This window comes from Peromyscus eremicus, chromosome 1, assembly GCF_949786415.1.
Source record: "Peromyscus eremicus chromosome 1, PerEre_H2_v1, whole genome shotgun sequence".
In the NCBI taxonomy this organism is placed as follows: Eukaryota; Metazoa; Chordata; class Mammalia; order Rodentia; family Cricetidae; genus Peromyscus; species Peromyscus eremicus.
In genome coordinates, this window is record NC_081416.1 from 59,604,501 (window position 1) to 59,619,176 (window position 14,676).

Consider the following 14,676-nt stretch of genomic DNA (forward strand, 5'->3'; position numbering starts at 1 on the left):
TAGAGTGTGTGCCTATGGTGTGCAAGGCCCTGGGTCTGATGAGGTGGCAGGGGAAAGGAGGAAGAGCACCTGCCTCAAGAAACTGTCACTAAGGAAAACATATCCCACTGTGCTGTGAAATCCGGAAGCAGCAGCAGATAAAACAGAAAGCCACCGCAGGGGAAGTAAGAGATAAGGGACACGCTGGGACAGTCTCCACAATTTTTACCACCACAGGCAAGGGATTAATATCATTAGTACATAAGGAGCATCTAAAGCCAGAGAAGACTGTGTGGCAGACAGTGCTGTGGGAGAGTGGGCTGGAATCAGGACCAGCACAGGGGAAAGAGGCATGTGGCCTTGGTGCCTCAGAAAAAATGCTCAGCCTCACTCATAACAAGAAAATGCAAATTAAAAGTACACTCTGATACCAGTGGCCCACTATCTGATTGGCAAAACTCCAGATGTTTGACGGCACAATCTTTGGGAGAGGCCAGGGTGGCAGGTGCTTTCCTAATCACTGGTGGGAAGGGCATCTTGGCATTCTTAGGAAAAGTGTATGTGCCCTTTGACCCGGAAATCCCACCACTAGTAACCAACCCAAAGACAAATGAGAAAAAAACAGAAAATGAAGCTGGACATGGTGGGGACACATCTGTAATCTGAATGCTTGGAAGTTAGGTAGAGGCAAGTATCAGGAGTTCAAGGTCATCTTCAGCTACATAGTGAGGCCAGCCTGAGCTATATAAGACCCTGGGGGTGGGAGAGAGAGAGAGAGAGAGAGAGAGAGAGAGAGAGAGAGAGAGAGAGAGAGAGAGAGAGAGAGAATGAGCGAGAGAATGAGCACATAAACCTTGTACTGCAACATGCCTTGTATTTTGCAAAAGACAAGAAATGGATAGAGAGATGTCTCTGTACTTAAGAGTGCTTGCCTCTCAAGCATGAAGGCCAAGGTTCAGATCCCACCACCCACATAAATGCTAGGTGTGACCCTGTGCCTGTCTATAACCCCAGCACTGAGGGGTTTGGGGTAGGGACTCTGAGACTTCTTGCTCCAGCCTAACTGAAAAAACTTGAACTCTAGGTTGAACAAGAAAGAGACCCTGCCTCAAAAGAACAAGGCAAAGAGTGATACAGCAGGACACCAGAGGCCCTCTGCTGCCCTCTGCGCATGCTCACAGGTGCATGCGTCTGCACACACATGTGAATGCACACCACACACACCACACACACAATACAGTATCCTTCAGTCTGTTGAATTATATACTCTAACACAGTCACACAAATTGAACCATCAGTAATAATATTGGCAGGGACCCACTCCAGATGCCCCCAGGCTAAAATCCTCAGTGCTCAAGTCCTTCACATAAAACAGTATATTCTGTTCTTAGAACCTACTACACCCTCCAGCATAGCTCAAACCATCTCTAGATTCCTCAAAAGCTAGCACAATGGGAATGCCAGCTCAAGTATTGCTGCATTATACTGTTGGGGAAAGAATAAGAGTCTGCACTAGTCCATTCCAGATGTAATTTGTTTTTTAAATATCTTCCACCTGGTGTGGGTTGCAGAACCTAGAGATATGGAGTGCTGACTGTCTGAACAAATCAAACATATATGTTTACATATCAAATAAGCAATCCTTTTGAGTTCCTTAGGAACCAAGATATAAAAGATACAGAGGTAAAATCAAAGAAGTACAAACAAATCTTTAAATGTGAGTTTGAAATAGTACCATAATCTCCTCCCTCCGTTATTTTCTCTCAAAACTACTTTATAGCTATATCCACTAAAACTTTGGAAGGAGCAGGCCGAGGAGGTGGCTTGGTCAGTAAAATGCTTGCTGTGCAACCCCAGAACCCACATAAAAATGTGGGGTATAAACTTGGCATGGTAGCTCATGCCTATAATCCCAGCACTCAGGATGCATAGGCAGGCAGATCTCTGTGAGTTCATGGCCAGCCTCATCTACACAGTGAGTTCCAGGACAGCCAGGGCTATGTAGAGACCCTGTCTCAAAAATCAAGGTGGACTGCCCCTGAGGAACAACACCAGAAATTTGTCTTCTGGCCTCCACACATGTATACCCATTCACACAAACATACCCTTGTGCACATACATGTACACCCCACACACAAATGTATACCCATGCTTGTACACACATACACCACACACACACACACACACACACACACACACACACACACACACACACATTTTTGGAAGGGTCTGAGTAATAGCAGAAGAATTCAAATAGCACAAACAATTATGGAAGCCTCACATAGAGACTCACATCTGTAATCCCTGAATCCAGGAAGCTGAAGCAGGAGGATTTCCATGAGTTCAAGGTCAGCCTGGTCTACAGAGTGAGCTCCTATCTCCAAAAACAAACAAAAATACAGATTAAAGCATGCCAAATATCCTAAAACCCAGTTTGTTCATAATGAGACTTGGAAAGTCCTCATTGTCCTTGGACAGTTGCTTGGCTCATTGTTCTGAAAACTAGAGGGGAGGGTGGGGTAGAATGTGGCCTGCCTTGCCTTCTCTGTACCGACTTCAGGGTGCGAGGAGGCCATGCCTGCCAGAGGTACACACGGAAGAATGTGTGGCTAGGAGTATGTGACGCAGGGAAACTGCTTTGCAGCGATCAACAGGAAGAGGATAGGGAGTCAGGTGCAGATTAAACCAGACTGCCTCTGAATTGGGGATTGTTGGAGCTACACTGAATGCACACATTATACTGAGCTCTTTATTTTCATGTACATTTCCATATTTTTCAATTATACTAATAGCTGCCCAGGTCTGTTCTGGGGCAAGACGGAGAAAAGGAAGAATGCTCTCTTAGGACCTTCGAGATGGCTCAGTGGGTAAAGTTACTTGCCACTGAGTCTGACAGTCTGAGTTGGATCCCTGTGATTCACATGGAAGGAGAGAACAGAGACACCCCACACACAAACACACACACTTATCCTCTGACCTCCAACACACATTTGCACTTTGTGTTTGCATTTGCACACACAACAAATAAAGGTTTTGTTTTTATTTAAGGGTCTTGGGGATGCCTGTCCTACCTTGAACAAGGAATCTGTTCTGGAGGACACCAAGGCAGAAGTGAGGCTTGAAAGGGGCTGCTATGAGGTCCATGCCCTCTCCAAAAAGCTGGCCAGAGAGTAGGGGGCGGTGGCTGAGCAGAGTGGGAACCAAGGATGATGGACTCCAGGTGTACCGGTGAGCACAGAGCTAAGATGGGCTGGGCTCAGGATGAGGCTAAAGCTGAGAAAGTAAAGGCCGGTGGCCCCAGATCAGGAAACACAAAAGGCCCTGCCTATGGGTGGTAACAGGGTGGGATCAAGCCCATGACTACTGTGGAGGTGGGTGAGCACCCCTGAGGAGCCCATCAGCCAAGAAGAGAAAAATCTCCTGAGGTAGAGAATGAGCAGATTGCTTAGGCCATGGAGGTCTGAGCCTCTGGACATGGGACTCTGGGACGCCACCTGCTCTCTGCAGAATTCTTCCTTTACCAAGGAAGCACCTCCCACTCCCACAGTCATCAGGGGGGCGCACACACCCCACCAGGCTGCATCCTGGAAGAGCCCCTTCTCACTACCTATCTCCAAGCCTTGAGATGTTATGGAAACCCGGTGCCCACCATTCTACTTGCTGACTTTCTAAGGACTTTCTGCCAATCCATCTGCATCCCATCATCCACTCATTCCTTGTTCATCTGGTGAGGTCAGAGGGCAACAACAGGAGGGGCCTCTGAGGCTGTCATGAGGATAGGAAAACCAGGGCTGATATCTTCTGTGAGGACCAGACTCTATCAGCCAAGGGCTGTTGGGACAGTCAGACTTCCAAAGACTTTCCAGATGTTGTCTTTCTTCAGATTCATTTCCCATCCATTCATCCCCAAAGTCTTGTATGCACTGCCATGGAGCCATCATGTAGAGGTCAGTAAAATAGTGAGCAGACTTGGCACAACCTAGAATTATCTGACATACAAAGCCTTAATTGACCAATTACCTAGACCAGATTGGCCTAGCAGCATGTCTGTGGGGATTCTCTTGATGGTTGATTGATATAGAAAGATCTAGCTCATGATGATGGCACCATTCCCTGGGCAGGTGATCCTGGGCTATGTATGAGCCTGTGACTGAGCCAGCTAGTTGTGTTCCTCCATGGTTTCTGCCTCAAATACCTGCTTGAGTTCCCCCAACAGTGAACTGTGACTTGGTAGGTGAAATAAAGCCTCTCCTCCCCTAAGTTGGTTCTGTTCAGGGTGTTGTATCACAAAAACATAAATCGAACTAGAACACTCACTGAGGGCTCAAGGTGTCCCCACAGGCACTTTTCACTTGGGGGAAAATTGCTGTTGAAGTTCTCTGCATTCAGTAGACAATGCTAAATGGATGGATGGCCAAGGGTAAGGCATAAGGAACAGGTGCTTACCACTGTGAGCCACTGGTATCTCTCTGTGGGTCCTCCTGGCTGGGGACTATCCTTGTGGATGGGACACCCAGCAGTGGGGCTGAACTTCCATCTGTCCTGCACCTTACAGGCAGTTCCTGGGGTGTCCTTTCCTCATCTGAGCACATAAAGATCCATCATGTCAATCAGCTTGCTCTCAGGTCTGGGAAGGGGGACCTAGGACCTTCTCTAGGCAAGCACTGAGGTGGTGCTACTGGGCAGGACCCAACACTATTCCCTCCCATGAAGGGACTCGGGGGTCACAGTAGGACAAAGGCAAGATTGGGCTTGTCCAGAGTCCTCCAGGCCTGATGTCTTGTCCTCCCACTCACACCGTTTCTGAAGTCATTTCACTGGGTGTACCAAGAACCCACTGTGCTTTGCCTTGTGGGCGAAGGCTGGACAGACAACCCAAGCACACATTCATGGAGAAAGTTGCCCCATGAGCTGGTCTTTACGCATATGTAGAGTCAAAAAATGGGGTCTCCCTGGGTGTTCCTCTCTCTCATGGAGCCCTGAGAATTGGTCTAGGCCTCACTGAGACCAGGAGAGTGCAGGAGCATGAGGGCGGAGTGGTAGGAGCTGGCATGCTGTCATTCTACCACCCCTTACTCACAGACCACACCCACCCACACTCGCCTCTTCCAAGATGCCAAACTGGGAACCAGCTGGGAATACTGAGGGTTATGTGTAAGTGTGCAGTGTGCATGTGTGTTGGACGCACATAAATACCCTTTTGTGACTGCTGCAAGGACAGGCTCCTAAGAGCACAGTTGGAAGGGTGTGCTCAGAGGGGAGCAGCCCGATAAGGAGGTAGGAACCACCCCACAGGGCCACAGCTATACCCAATTTATATGAGAGTCACTTGGTGAGCAGACTTTCTCGGCAAACTGCACCCCCTCATTCCCTCACCAGCACCAAGTCAGTGGCGAGGTACCAGAGACTTACCATAGTGCTTACCTTTAGATGAGCCTTCTGGTAAAGCTGCCTGAGGTCTCCAGACACCCACCTATACCTCTGAGGCCCAGCCTAGCCATGGAAAGCCCTTCTATACATTGTTCTGGAGTCAGCACTGGTCTTCCAAATCCAAGGAAAAATCTTTAAAAAATTGAGGACTGTCGGCACATGCCTTATGCTGGGAGAGTCAGTTTTAGCAAATACTGAAGGGTCCCCTTTCAGGGAGCTGCCCCCATCTGCCTCAGAATCCACTCCTCTCCTTCTAAGTGGGTGTCATGGAGAGCAGTCCCAGGGCCTCAAAGGTCTCAGACCTTCCTCAGAAGTCTGTGGTAGTAGCCTGTTCAAAAACACAGCCCACCACACTCAGGATCCCTTGACTGGTAGCCTCCCAGATATCTCTAGCCCAACAGTGCTCCATCCTGGGCATCTGCTAAGCCATCAAGCTTTGACTGATAGAAATATGTTGGATATCCCTAGGCAAATTCAATGCCATGGTGGGCAATCCCAGCCAAAACTTTTGTCCTCATTGGTGATACAAACTGGACAAACAGCTGGAAAGACTCACCATGGGAAGCCACCATGGCCCCACACAAGGGCGGAGCCCAGAGCAAGGGCAAGGCAACTGAGGGACGGAAGAGGAGGCAGGAATGATTCAGCTGCCAACAGCATTTACTAGGTACCTACTGTATTTCTAACCTTGCTAGTTACACTGTGGGAAAGGCTGGAGCAATGGACAGCAAGGCCTCAGCTTCAGGAGGTAAAGATCTCTTCTGTGAGACACACAGATGCCGGGAGGAAGCACACATGCCACTCAAGTGCTCTGACCAGCCCTTGCCCTTATGTGACCCAGAGACTGTGAAGCAGCTGCCAACATTCCCATGTGTGGGCATTGTGTGGCAGGGAGCTGATTCACCTCACTGAGTCCAGGCACAGAGAACCTGCTGAATGTGAATGAGTGACTGGAGAGAAATGAGTGGGTGGCTGCATAGACAGATGGGTGCTTGGATGTTGATGGTAAGTGGATAGTATGTGGGAATTTGTATGAATGGATGAGTAGGTGAATGGATGGGTGGCCAGCTGATTGGATGGATGGATGAATGGTGTTATCTGGGTAGACAGATATATAAGTGGGTAAATGGATGAGTAGCTAGTGGATAGGTGGATGAATGGATAGACAGATGGATGGTAATAACTACGCAGATAGAGGCATAAGTGGGTGGATGTAAGGATAGATGGATAATTAGATGGATGATAGATGGTGATGAGTGGTAGATTTGATAGATGAATGGGTAAGTGGATAGATGGTGTGTAGGTAGAGTTTTCCTGCCTGGCCCACAGTCAGGACAAATCTCTCTCACTCGCCAGTCCCACAGCTGCTCAGACCCAACCAAGTAAACACAGAGACTTATATTGCTTATAAACTGTATGGCCATGGCAGGCTTCTTGCTAACTGTTCTTATATCTTAAATTAATCCATTTCTATAAATCTATACCTTGCCACGCGGCTCGTGGCTTACCGGAGTCTTCATATGCTGCTTGTCCTGGTGGCGGCTGGCAATGACTCCTTCTGCCTTCCTGTTCTTTCTTTTCTCCTCTCTGTTAGTCCCGCCTATACTTCCTGCCTAGCCACTGGCCAATCAGTGTTTTATTTATTGACCAATCAGAGCAACACATTTGCCATACAGAACATCCCACAGCACTGGTGTGGTGGTTTGAATAAAAATGGCCCCCAAAGGCCTATAGGGAGTAGCACTGTTAGGAGATGTGGCCTTGTTGGAGTAGGTGTAGCCTTGTTGGGGGAAGTTTGTCACTGAGGGTGGGCCTTGAGTTTTCAGAAGCTCAAGCAAGGCCCAGTGACACTCTCTCTTCCTGCTGCCTGCTGATCCAGATGTAGAACTCTTGGCTCCTTCTCCAGCACCATGTCTGCTAACATGCCACCATGCTTCCCACCACGACAATAATGAACTAAACCTCTGAAACTGTAAGCTGCCACCTCAATTAAATGTTTTCCTTTATAAAAGTTGTTATGGTCATGGTGTCTCTTCACATCAATAAAAACCCAAACTAAGGCAGATGGATAACAAGATAGATGGATGGGATGAATGGGTAGATGCTTGGATGGATGGGTGGATGGATGAATGGATGGATCAGTGAGTGAATGGCCTGATTAGTCTTGATTGTCAACTTGACAGGTTTTAGAATCACTTTGGAGAACTGTCTCTGGGTGTATCTAAGAGGGTGTTTCTAGGGAGGATTAAGATCAGGGAAGGCCCACATAAAAAGTGATCCTGGTATAAAGAGGTCCCAAGAAAAATGTCCACCTTCCCTTGCTTCTTCCTCCTGAGCAAGTGTGTGCATCACTGCTGATGCTGTCCTCTGTTGACTTTGGACTACAGCTTCTTTAGCTTTCCAGCGTGGACTGAACACCAATGATTCTCCTGAGATCTTTCAAGCCTGATTGGAACAGATTGAGACTACTGAGGTGACTGACTGGCTTCGTGGGGTGAGTGGACACTGGGTTTTCAGCCTCTCCAGCACACAGATGGCCATTATTAGACTACTTGGTCCCTATCATGTAAGCAATACAATAAATCTCATTAATAATCTGTATATATTCTATGAGTTCTGTTCCTCTGGAGAAGGTTGCTTAACTCAGATGGCTATATGGATGGATGGTGATACATAGATTAATGTATCTGGAGGGTTGGGTGGGTGGAATCATGGGCAGAAGGTGGAGAGTGTCAGATGCTTGGATAGAGTCAGGGAAGATGGCTCAGTGGGTAAAACACTTGCCACACAAGCATAAAGATAAGTTCAGAGTCCACGTAAAACCAGACATGACAGTGTGTGTCTGTAATCCCAGTGCTCCTACAATGAGACAGGAGGTGAAGACAAGAGATTCCCAGGAAGCACAGGGCCCAGCCAGCCTCGTGTGTGTGAAGAGACCCTGTCTCACAAGGACTGACATCCAAGGTTGTTCTCTGTCATCCGTACATACTCTGTGGCATGCACACATCTGTACTCATACACAAAAACATGTGCATGCGCACGCACACGCGCACATACACAAACACACACACACACACACACACACAGATTATAAAACAAGATACTTGGGTGGATGGGTGATTGATTAACGGGTGAGTGATGTCCTCAAGACATCCTGGGTGCTATCCTAGGCATACTCATCCTGGTGTACAGATGTGTGCACAGAATCCTGTGCAGGCCATGGAGTCAGGCAGCCATTAGCTTCTATAACTGAGGCATGCTCTGGTTGCTGGAGTTGGTTCAACCACCCCATTGTGCTATCCTGTACTTCCAGCTCTGCTGTATGACTGACAAGCTTTTGTAAGGGCTGGGCCTGCCACCAGATGGCAAGAGGAGAGGTCAGGGGCCATGAGGCCTGGCAGGAGCCCTGAGTTGGTCCCTCAGCTCCCCTGACCTTGGTCTACATCTGTGGGACAGGGCCAGGACCAGGTCCGGGCTGATAAGACAGAGCTCAGGCCTAAGGCCTGCTACCCTGTCCCTGCCTTCCCAGCCCATGTCTTTGGGTTAGAGACCACAGACAACTGGACAAAAATCCTGGGCCAATAAGGTACTAAGGCCATAAGGGCCACATAGGGCATTAGAACTGCTGTGGGAAGAGGCGTTCTAAGTTCCCTAAGTGCCAGAGCTAGAGCTGAAGAATTTCTGGGGAAGTAGAGTGCTTCTGCTCCACAGAGGGCATTCAGAGAGCTTGAGACAGGACTGAGTCTAGAGGCAAGGTCAGGCAAGGCCCTGGGAGGCAGTTTCCCTCCCCCAAAATATGCTGGAGGCCTTTGGGTGCAGAGTTCTGCAGGCTGGGGAGGCTAGGACTTTGGCCTCTTCTGCTCCAGCCTAGACCTAAGTGTCAGCCTCAGAGATAGCTCAGGCTACGTGAGAACACTGGCTCTCATGGATGCTGGACTTGACTTCTGCTCAGGTGGGCATGGCAGGCAGCTAGTGAGACTGTGCAGTTGGTAGTAGGGAGGAAAACTGCTACCCCGTGGACACAAACTGGGGTGGGACCAGCCCTCGCTAAAGCCTTACCCTCTGGGACACAGCCTCACCCAAGAGGAAGCATCTTCCTGGCACCAGTCAGAGCAACCACAAGAGAGACAGAAGCGGCTATCCGCTAAGTCACAGTGAGCAATGTGGGGAAGCAGTTGCTGAGGTCGATTTGGATGTCCCTCCCCCATGGCACCTTGATTCTCTTTCCCCTTGTCACAGGACTCACAGCTGGGAGCATGTGAGGGAGCTGAGCCTTGTCCCAGTGTCTATCTGCCCAGGGCCCTGGAACAGCTGGCAAGCTGTTTCCCACTAAATGGCTGTCTCCCCAGACCCCACCTAGGCCTCCATATGACTCATGCATATGCACATGCCCAGGCATGCACTTGTCTAAACGCACAGCTTCCTTTGACCACATGTTCTGTATACAGTCATATTCTGCACTTGGGGTTGGCTGTGACCGCCCAGTGTCCAACAGCCCTGTGGGGGAAGCAGCTGCCAGTGGGCAAATGAGGAAGCAAAACACCATTTCAGATGGCAAGGCAACACTGAGCAATATGGCCAGGGTGCCTGGGAGGAGAGTTGCAAGGGAGGTGCCCTGTCCTGGTGTGGTCCTGCGTGGAGGGGTCTCTGCAGCCCAGAGGAGCCTGTGGTGACAAGGAGCCTCTAGGAAATACTCCACAGTGCTTCAAGGCAGCAGAAGCAAAAGTACCAGGGCCTCTCTGGGTTTGATTATTAGGGTAATAGGGGGCCGTGAAAGGTTGTGGGTAAGGAGAACCACAACATGCTACAGGCCCGGGGAAGGGCTAGGGAATGTTTACTGCAGCCCTTCAAGTGACCAAAAGATGGAGGTAAAGGGGCAGCACCAGATGGAGGAGAGGTTGTGTATATATTCTCCATATACCCCAGACACAGTGGGAGCCATAGGAAGGCCAGGCCCTGGGTTGCTGGGTGGTCATGAACTCAGGCTGGACCTCCAGAATCCAATGGACTCTGGCCTTGTGCAAGGCTGAGGGCTGACCCTTCCACCTAGGCCCCCCAAGATGTCCCCTCCTCCTGATCTGGACCCTCTAGCTTTCCAGACCTGAGAGCTTGTGGTCCCTGCCCTGCAGAGCCTAAGTGTCTGGACCTAGTCCTGAGCTTCTGGCCCCAGCCCAGCCCGTAATTCCAAAAGGACCTTAAATGAACCTGGCTTATGTCAGAGTAACACTATAGGCATGCTAAGGAACATGCCCGTCCAAATGGGCAAGTAACTGTGGCCCTCTCACTCAGGGCAAAACCAGAAGACCTTTGTCCTGCCTCAGCCTATGGTCCCGGCGCCCTCTGGTGGTTAATGTTGGGTCCTTGGCTGCTGTCCAAGCCCCAACCCTATGGAGCTCATGGCAGGGGGATAAGGACCAGGTCCTGGGGTCTCTGAGGGAAGGGCTCACAGAAACACTGTCAGGAGGGTCCTTCCTCCCCAGTTAACCACAGCTGCCTGGAAGCTGGGCTCGAAGATCTCTGTCTACAGGCAGAGAAACTGGGACTCAGAGTGTTGAAGGAGCTGGATGGATCAACAGGAGAGCAACCACAGAAAGTATGGTCTGTCCTACAAGCATCAGTCCTGAGCCCTGATTAGAGGCAGTCCTCACGCAGCCCCCAAGGCACTAACTGACTGGTAAGGAGATAGTGCTCAGCTCACCCGCACCATGGGATTCTCCAGGAGGATGGTATACCACAGAGCAGGGCAGACACCTCCAGACCTCCTGGGGCCTGGGGGGACAGTTCTTCTGCCTGCCTGTCCTCCTTGGGACAGCTTGCTAGACATCTTTGCATGGGTCACATAGTCTTGTTTCCTCAACTAGAGAAATTTGGGCTTTGTGAGAAATGAAGCAGAATTCCCATCTGACCTCATGTTAGAGTTCAGTCACCCAGACTTCATTGCCCACACCAGGCTGAGCCCATGGATGGAAGGCACAGGACCCATACATCATTCATGCCCTCTTAGCAGTGAGCACAGCTTCCTTGTCAGCTCAGATGCGCTCTCAGACCAATGGCACCAATCCTGCCTTTGATGGCTGGGTGGTTCCCTATGTCCACTCACACCCAGCTTTCTGGGACACCATTGGCTGCCAGGTGCCAGGTGTGGTATGTGGGGGGAGCAAAGGGGGACACAGCCTGCAGTAGGTGAGTGGTTCCACCATTCGGCACCAGCATCCACATGCCAGGAGTCTGGAAGGAACAGGCAGGTAAGCTCACACCAGAGCCAGCTTGCACAGAGAGTGGGGCCAGAGAAGTGCCCAGCTTCTCTGTGGGGCAGGTAGGAAGGGCAAGTAGGAGCCGTGTTCTAGCCACATTCCTGCCTCATGCTCTTCTTTCCTCAGCTCTATCAGGGATGGAGCCCCTCTTTCCTGTAGCATCAGAGGAACAGTCTACCATGGGCAAGGGAAGGGGCTACCCCATTGTTTGGGAGGATCTGGGTGGAGGATAATCCAAACTGTGAGCCTCAGACTTGGGAATTACATCTGCCAGAAAGTCAGTCAGGGCTCAGAGGCTGGGCAAGGGGGGAAGGGGGGAGAAGAAGGCAGCTCCTCATAGCTGTGTCCATGTCCTGTTCTGTTAGGAGCACCAGGTATCCTCACTGAGGAGATAAGAGGAGCCATGCTATTTCATGCCTGTATGTGGTGACCTTTCTGCCCCTTCTTATCATTGTGGTTTTACCCACATATCACTGCGAGCTAGCACAGAGAATTTGGGGGACAAATAGAGTTAGGACCCCCAAGGTCTGGGTGCCAGCTCCACCATGCCCTAGGCTCTTCCCATGTTAGGGGGTGAAAAGTGGATTTAGTTCAGGCTGTTTCTATGACTACCTCAGCTTGTAAGAGCTCCCAAGGTCTCCACTGCCCTGGGATTAAATGTTTAGTTTTTGTCTTTCTGAGTTCTGGCGTAGGATAATGGCCAGAGTTATGCAGCCCAACCCCCCCCCCAAAAAAAAAACCACCAATAAAGAGGGGGTTGTTTAAGACCCAGACACCTGCACATGCAAATCCTATTTGCATGCCTCCCCTCTTGGTGGCCACATTTGCCTGGTACTTGGCACCTGCCCAAATGCTTGGTGGGGAGAGCAAGGCCTGGCAGTTCTTGAGTGTTGTGTCTGCCTCCCATGACATCCAGGGGCCCAGACCACTCACCCAGTCTATCCTGAAACAAGGCAAGGTGACCTGGTTGGCAGGTCCAATACACTGTCCATGGGTGGGGGTGCCTTGTTGAGCCCCATATTGGAAGACTCTATCTAGGGCCTAGTCCTTGGGAAAGAAATACCCAGGGACTCAGGGAGCTCCAGAGAACTCCCCTCCTGGGCCAAAAGAGGCTGTCCATGACCTTCCCACCACGGACTAAGTGAGGAGAGGAGTGGGAGGTCCCATCCCCAGCCCAAAGACCAGGTACAAACATGGCTCCCAAAGCCAGGGTACACATACAGCTTGGGTCACCTCTCTTACTGCATAGTGCATGCCCAGATATGGCTGAGGAAACTCTGTTTCCAATAGTGGAGCTTACTGTGGTGGCATGGTACCCGCATGGACCCTAAGACAGTAGCTTTGTCTGGAAACAGTCTTTGCAGATGGGATAGAGGGAAGGTAGGAACTCTGGCCCAGTGATGGGGTCCTTACAGGAAGAGGAGAGAACAGACATGCACAGGCACAATTCTGTGACCCAGAGGCAGGGATTGCGGTCTGGTGGACATAAACCAAGAGATGCCTGGAACCCCCAGGAACTGAAAGACCAGGGAGGATGTCCTCAGAGTTCTGGGGAAGGCCACAGCCTGTCCATGCCTGGATTTGGGGTTTCTGTCCCTAACACTTCAGGAGTGTGCCTCAGTTAGATCAGGTCTCTCAGCTTATGGTGTTTGTTCCAGCACACAGGGGCATGCCTGTGACCCCAGCCAGATCCTCACAGGAAAACTATAGGGTGTTTGTTTCTGTGGCTGGAAGGGCTTATTCAAATCCTACCCTCCACAGGCTCTGGGTGTGAGCTCCTGCTGTGGGTGGGGAGGATTTACATTTCCCATAACTGGGGCAGGATGGGCTGCAGGGGACCCAAGGAACCAAGGAGCTGTGCCTGGCTACATGAACCAGGTACAAGGGAGGGGACTTGCCTATGGCTACACATTGACCTATGGAGGCTGCCTTCATACGGGGCCATACACTGGAAAGTCAGGGTGACAAGTCACTCTTGGTCTGGAGGCCCAAAGTGAAGCCCAGGTATCCTAGTCTGCTTTCTGATGCTGTGATAAACACATGTCCAAAAGCAACTTGGAGAGGAAAGAGTTTATTTCAGTTTGCAGTTTGCAGCCCATCATGAAGGGAAGTCAGGGCAGGAACTCAAGGCAGGAATGCAGAGGCAGGAACTGAAGCAAAGTTCATAGAGGAATACTGCTTACTGGCTTGCTCCTCATGGCTTACTCAGCTGATTTTCTTATAGAACTCAGGACCCCTTGCCCAGGGGTGCTACTGCCTGCAGTGAGCTAGACCCTCCCACATCCATCGTTAATCAAAAAAATGTCCCACAGACTCGCCTACAGGGCATCTGATGTAGGCATTTTCTCAGTTAAGGTTCTCTCCTCCCAGATAACTTTAGCTTATGTCAAGTTGACAGAAAAAAATTAACCAGCACACCAGTGTGGTAAGGGAGACCACAAAAACCCCTGCCACAGCATTTAGAGCAGACCCAAGAAGTTCCTGTCTGCCCAAGCCAGACAGGCTATAGGAGGAGCCTTCCTACCTCTGCCACCTCTGAGGGTCCAACCTCCAAATCTCCCCCACATCCACCTTGGGTGAAGAGTCCATCCTAGTCCATGCAACAGCTTAGGATATCCCAATTACACCTACAGCAACATGAAACAGTGCTCCTGCACCAAAAGCAATAGTTAGTTTAGTTTATACTGAACAGATATGAGTGGCTATATCCAATGAGGCTCCAAAGGACATGTTCCACTCTGGCCATAGTTACAATAACCTTTGTAGTCACAGAACAAACGACAATAGTAAGTCGAGACATTTATCAAATGCATTGGTGGGAAGACCAGGTAGGTAGGTTGCAGCAGCCACGTGGGGGATCTCTGCTGTAGGCCTCAGATGCTGTCTGATGACATGCTTGGCTTTCGGGTTGGTGGAAGTTTAGGGTCTGCTGGGAATACAGTCTAAAGGTTTTGCCTGGTAGATGGATGTTAGGTCAGACAATAAAGGTGGGCAGTAAATGGCTAAAGATAGA